Source organism: Vicia villosa, unplaced genomic scaffold, assembly GCF_029867415.1.
Source record: "Vicia villosa cultivar HV-30 ecotype Madison, WI unplaced genomic scaffold, Vvil1.0 ctg.002230F_1_1, whole genome shotgun sequence".
Taxonomy (NCBI): Eukaryota; Viridiplantae; Streptophyta; class Magnoliopsida; order Fabales; family Fabaceae; genus Vicia; species Vicia villosa.
This window is the reverse complement of record NW_026705871.1, coordinates 64,499-70,903: the sequence shown is the minus strand read 5'-3', so window position 1 is coordinate 70,903 and position 6,405 is coordinate 64,499. Positions and strand designations below refer to the sequence as shown.

At 32.1% G+C, this 6,405-nt stretch overlaps 1 pseudogene; it reads right to left on the bottom strand.

The window, feature by feature from the left end:
- Positions 1–2,461: 2,461 nt before the first annotated feature.
- LOC131638247 (GDSL esterase/lipase At5g45910-like) lies at positions 2,462–4,051 on the bottom strand (annotated as a pseudogene).
- Positions 4,052–6,405: the final 2,354 nt, after the last annotated feature.

Here is a 6,405-nt window from a genome sequence, read left to right as displayed (position 1 = left end):
GGGGTTTGGTTCTGTTAACAGTACGCGGCGCGTACAAGGCTTTGCGGCGCGAACACTGCGAGTTTTCTATGAGGTTTGCCACTGCCTGAGGTTGGCAGCGCGAATAACAGTTAGCGGCGCGAACTGAAGCCTTTTCTTAGCAAATTTTAGTTGAATGAGATAAAACTGTTTCGATCATAACTTTTGAACCATAACTCTGTTTTAATCACCGTTCGAAGTGGTAGGAAGCTAGAAGGGTGTACTTTCTAGTAGTGTAGGTTTTGGGATCGAAAGAAGAATTATTTAATCGGGAATCAGGAAAAATAGTTGATTCCTCGAGTTGTTTTATCGTTCGGAATCATGTGAACGGTATACTTTTAGCACATTGATTAATTGCTATATAGTTGTGATAACTTGCCATTTGTTTACAGGGAAATGATGAAAATTGTTGGTTGCCTTTAGTGTAACCTAGTATATGGTATTTGTTTGGGTGAATCCTATTGCAGGAGGATTAGTATACTTCATCGTATACAGATATGTATCAAGAGGTTCGAACAACTACATGGGTTATACGAATAAGAGATTAAGTGAGGAAAACTAGGATTTGTTAGGTTATGTAGCTTAACAAAGAGTACCTATGATGAACATTATGTGGAACATACGTGTATTTAGAATCTTATGAGGAAAGGCGAACAGGCCTAGTGACTTGCGTGAGCGATCACTAATGTATGAAGGGCTAACAGGCCTAGTGGTTTGCGTGAGCGATCACCATTGTATGATGTATTAATCGGAACCATTGTATTTCTTTATTTCTTTTTTTCCTTTGAATGCAAAAGAGGCATTCTATGTGCAGAGAGGCACTGTGCAGAGAGGCACTAATAATCTTGGCAGGTTTGATTCCCGCTTTTGTGTACGAATGGAACCTAAGGGTAGAGACTTGTGATGGTGTACGGGCCATGTGAAGTGACGATTCATGGGGGAAGGCTCATGAATCCGAATCCATTTCGTATGTCAAGATTTTCCAAAGGATCCATGACTCGTGCCACCTCCTAGACGTAGAAGGGGACGGGAATAGAGGGATGCCTTGGTATTGGTTTCCGATTAGTAATCTTGTGTTTGAGTTGTTGAACTCTAAGTATGATTCCATATAATGTTAGTGTGTGAACTCAAGGTCTAGTTCCTTGTCTTGATTTGAGAGTGATAGGCTAGAACCTTGTAAAGCCGAGAGGACCCATAAGATAGGGAACTCACTGAGATTATTTTATCTCACCCCATTATATATTGGTTTCAGGTACTTAAGTTTCCGCTAAGGGTAAGGAGAAGGCAGTTGACTTCCTTATGCTTCTTTTTATTTTGGGCATGGCGAAGCTTCCGTTGTGGATTTCCTTTGAGATCACTGTTTGATCTAGTTCTTAGAAATTTCATTTTGAACATCTTGTATGTATTATGCCATTGTGTAGAACTTTTGTATTAGGGCATTAATATGTATAATGTGTTGACTAGGAACTTATTGGTATTTCAGTACCAAATACTTGGATTCATGTATATTTATATGATTTGATGCATGTATTTATATATGGGTGTTACAAACATCCCCCTCTATTTATATTTATCTCAACTTCAAAACTTAATTAATTCTAGGGACTGAAATTCCTAAATTTACTAAGTTTGCTGGAGAGACTGATGAACAAGCGTTGGAATATGTAGCCAAGTGCAATCTTTATTAATGATATTAAGATATTGATGATTATTTAAATGGAATTAATTTCCTCGTTATTTGAATAAAGTTATGTTCCCTTGATTTCCCACTTTACCATCAAATTCAATTTTCAATTCGAAACACTTAGAAACTATTTTTCTAAAAAAAACGTATTTATAGGAGAAACTAATATTAATGTTACGTTGTGGCTAAAATACAAAATAAATGCACTAAGTAATTGATAATTATACCACTAGACGGATACAAAATGAAATATAGGTGCATGACTATGATCCAAAAATTTAAAGTAGTGCAAATGATTGCAGCAGGTCTTAACTACGATATTCTAAAGAAAATGGTTATACTTAAACTTAAAGGTAAATCAAAATGGGCAAATAATTCCAAATTGATCTCAAAATTAAAGCTTGACAAGAAAAAATACATGAAAAAGAACATTTTCCTCAATAGAACCTTCATGTCTAAGTGTTTAAAAATGTATTTGTTTCTTTAAAAGAATAATAATTAAATCACAACAAAAATAATTTTTAATTCAAACAATGAGAATAATTATTATTATTATATGAAGATAAATAAATCGTTTACATATATAACTACCACAAATTTAAAGGCATTTTTATTTCATTTATCGATAATGATTCAATTTAAAAATAAACTGACATTCACCTCATAGAATACATTTGAAATTCTTCTAGTAGAGATTAAGTATAATCATATGTAAAAATCGTCAAAAAATGTATTTAATAAAGTGCGCAGTTATTAGCTCTATGCTATCTTGAAAGGAGCGGGTTTTAGAGAAGGATTTGCAAAAGGTCCTTCCACTAAACCTTTTGCTATTTGCCTGTGTGCTGCTTCAGTAAAGTGGGCTCCATCCCAATTTATTTGTTTTGTTGGATCAGAGCAAACTGTTGTACCGGGAGATCCACAAAACTTTTCATTAACATTGTAAGTTCCACCACCTCCACAACAAGCTTTCAAAAACTCAACCTTATCAGAAGTAAATCCTGCAACATTAATGTACAAATAATAAGGAACGTGTTAAAAATAATTGTACAAGAATAAATTAACGTAAACTTGATAGGAAAAGAAAATACTATCTCCACAAACCATATTGTTCTGGTGCTTCATATAAACGTTTGGCATCGTTGTAGTAGTCAAAATATACTATCTTAGCTTGAGGATGTTTCTGTTTTAATGTCTCTATAGAACTTTTTAGTTGCTCATTAAAGTATTCAGTAAAAGTGTTGTAAGATATCAAACATCCAAATTCATCATAGTCTTCTTTCTTCTTACTATTCACCGGAGACAATAATCCAGCATTGCAGCCTATTGGAAAGTTTCCTGGAACCGCTAGCTCTACTGCTCCTTCTTCAATTAATGCCTAGCATAGAGTTATAAATAAATCATTTACATTTATCAAAGAATATGATATACTCAACCATATTAATACTTAACATAGTTATTCTACAAATGAAAAAATATTTAACTTTTAAAAATTGATATAACATACTGAAGTTGTATTTGTAATGGATTCGACGATTAAAGGAACTATTTCACGAAGTTCTGTAACAGTTTTAGAAATATGAGAAAAAACATCATTCCCACCAATCTCTCCCACTAGAAACAGTGATTATTTGAAGAAGCTATCGCACTCTAAGAATTCAGTAAGAAAACAAAAATATGTTAGTCATATAAAATAAAATCTATGTAAGTGACAAAAAAATATATAATATGCAAGAAGTTAGGGAAAAACCTTCTTTGCTTTTACATAAGGATGGTTTTATCTTTTTAAACCAACCAAACTGCAAATTCAATGAGTTTTCTGTCGCTAGTGGTCTAACTCCACTACGATCAAAATACTTGAAGTCAAGTGCAGTTGAACCGGCATATGCAAAATTAACTCCCTTTTTTATGTCATCTTGACTTTGGGTGATATTTTTATAGTGCGGTAAAAATGGTAACCCGTATGCTTCAGCTGTAATTAAAATGATCGTGAGCTAGTGAATTTCTCGCTCAAAAATATGTCAACGTTAAGTATTATTGATGTTAATTCTATCAACTATATTAAAATACGTCAAGCCATAAGGTATTATGAAAAGAGTAATGTGTTAAATTACCTATGAAATCTATGATGAGTCTCCCATTACACAATCGTCCCGATGGATGTTTGAAGTACGTTGAACCATAAGGACTATTTTTATCCATTGGTACATGGTCAAATGCGGAATTTCCGGTGTCACTTGTAGAGTCGCCAAAGTTAAATATGGCTTGGTACGGTAGAGGATTAGCATTTGAAATGATATTTCCCAAAACACCACATGCAATGGTGATACTAAAGAGAAACAAGATCTTCATGGTGCTATAAAAAGTTAGGAAAGAACTAATTATATTGATGTGTGTTTGGAAATGAGAATTATCAATGTTATATATACTTGCTCCTTTTTCTTTTTCGTAGCAATCTTTCAAATGTTAGTTGGAACTTGTTTAACTATTTTTTATTTTTGTAATGTTATGATGTCAGATCTAATTGATAATGTCCAACACATATACATCAATAGACACATATTCATTATGCCAAAAATAATATTTGTTGTCATTAGTGTTCTTATTGTTGTTGTTTCACTTTCTATTTTTTTCCTATCCATCTAAACTCTCCAAAAATAATATCCATACACTCAAATTAGAAATCATAATAATTCTGTTATATTTACTTTTGAATGTATATATACTATAGAAAGAAGAAAGTTATTGTGATGTGTAAGAATATTAGTAAATTTAAAGAAATAGGTTTAGAAAGTAACATCCAATGAAAAAAATACAATATCTATCTAAAAAACCAAAAGAGTTAATAAATCATTAAAACTTTTAATGTAATTAAAGAGCATTATTTTAGGTTATTTATTATAAATTTCCTTTTAACATGTTGAATCAACTAACAATTTAAATTATACACAAAATGTCAAATTTGGACTTTAGCATGCCAAGTATTATTTACTTACATGTGTTCTTTTCGCGGATGTATAATTTTTCTTCAAAACTTATTTAATATCAAATTTGAATATGTAAAATTTAATTTTGAAATTAAATTATATGTGGCAGCATTTTGATTCGTGGGCCCTGAAAACAAAGGTCATATCATTCATGTTCTTGAAGATATTTATTCCCCCGGAATTTCAAAGTTTGCGTTAGTATACAAAACGTTTGAAGGAGTTGAAAATTATAATAATTAGATTCTTTAAAATACGCAAGAAAGAATTCACAAGGAGTTTCTAAGGGACGTGGAGTCATGTTGTGTGCATGTAACATGGTAGATCATTCTCCATCTTCAAGGAGTTCATTTCCACTCCAAAATCATATCAAATAAATTTCACATTCACGCACACACACATACATCGGATATAAAAATCTCATTGGTGGTGACGTCAAGTCGTGTGTGTAACTCAGTTGTGTTATTAATTTAATCCCTTTATTCTTCTTTTTGTTTCTTATCACTGTTTTGCATTTACTTCCCCGTTAGCTTATATATCAGACTCTCAATAACTATAATTTAAATTTTAACATGTAAACCTATCAACTTAGAACCCCAAAAATATATTACTCTAGTTTTGGAGTAATCTTAGTGTTCATTTGTTAAAAAGGAATAAATTAATGGAAGAGAGTTAGCATACCCAATGGGATATATTTTCATAACCTTAATATGGCGGGTCATTCAAGGAGAAAAAATTTCAACCAAAATAATAATAAAAGGATTAATCTGAATGAAGATGAGCAACAAGTTTATGTGCCTTTGCAAGATGGAGTTTTTAATGTTGGTCTACCTTTCAATGTTGTTGTTAGTTAAAAATATACAAGTCATGTAAGAGTCCCTCATACGCAAAGGTTTTATGCTTATTGGTTACTCCCGAGTTTTATCCTCCAAATTTAGGCTATTTACAATTGCCATTAGTGGGGATGAGTTTTCGAGCATCATATGCTAATCGGTATTTTTGAATTATAATGAATCATATTTGAACAAGCAATCATGGATTTCTCCATAAATGTATGGAAACTTTAAGCCGCCTAAAGTTACTTATAGAATATTTTAACATCTTGGAAAGCTTATTGATGATACAAATTGTGATATGGTGATTACAATTATCTGCTAAATTACTACTTTGTTTAGTTCCATAATAAAAACTTATATCGCAACAGACCAAACATTGACCACAAAAATGGATGCTATTGTTGATGCTCTATGGGAACCAAATTATGGTATTAATATCAAAATTTCAATGAACAATGACACTTTATAAAGAATGACAGAGCACCAATATTTTTGAACATTTGTATTCAAATCTCTTTCTCATTCTCTTTACTTTCCACTCCAATATACTCTAGACTTAAGAAATTTCAACTTTTTTAAAAAAAAATAAAACATCACTGTCATACCCCAATTTTTGACCTAAGATACCACCTCATATCATAGCATATGCATCATTTGCATCTCTAACAAATTGCATAGCCTGTGTTTGTTACTTGTGACTCAGCAGGATTTAAACAAGAAATCACTCATCAGTACAAGCAACAATCAATTAGGGTTTTGTTCCCCCTTCATCTCAAATGAATAATCTTCATCAACAATCAACATTTGGTCCCCAAAGATTCATTTCAACAAGCTCAAAGGCACTGAATCAACCAAATTAGGGTTTTGACTAAAGATAGCACACCCC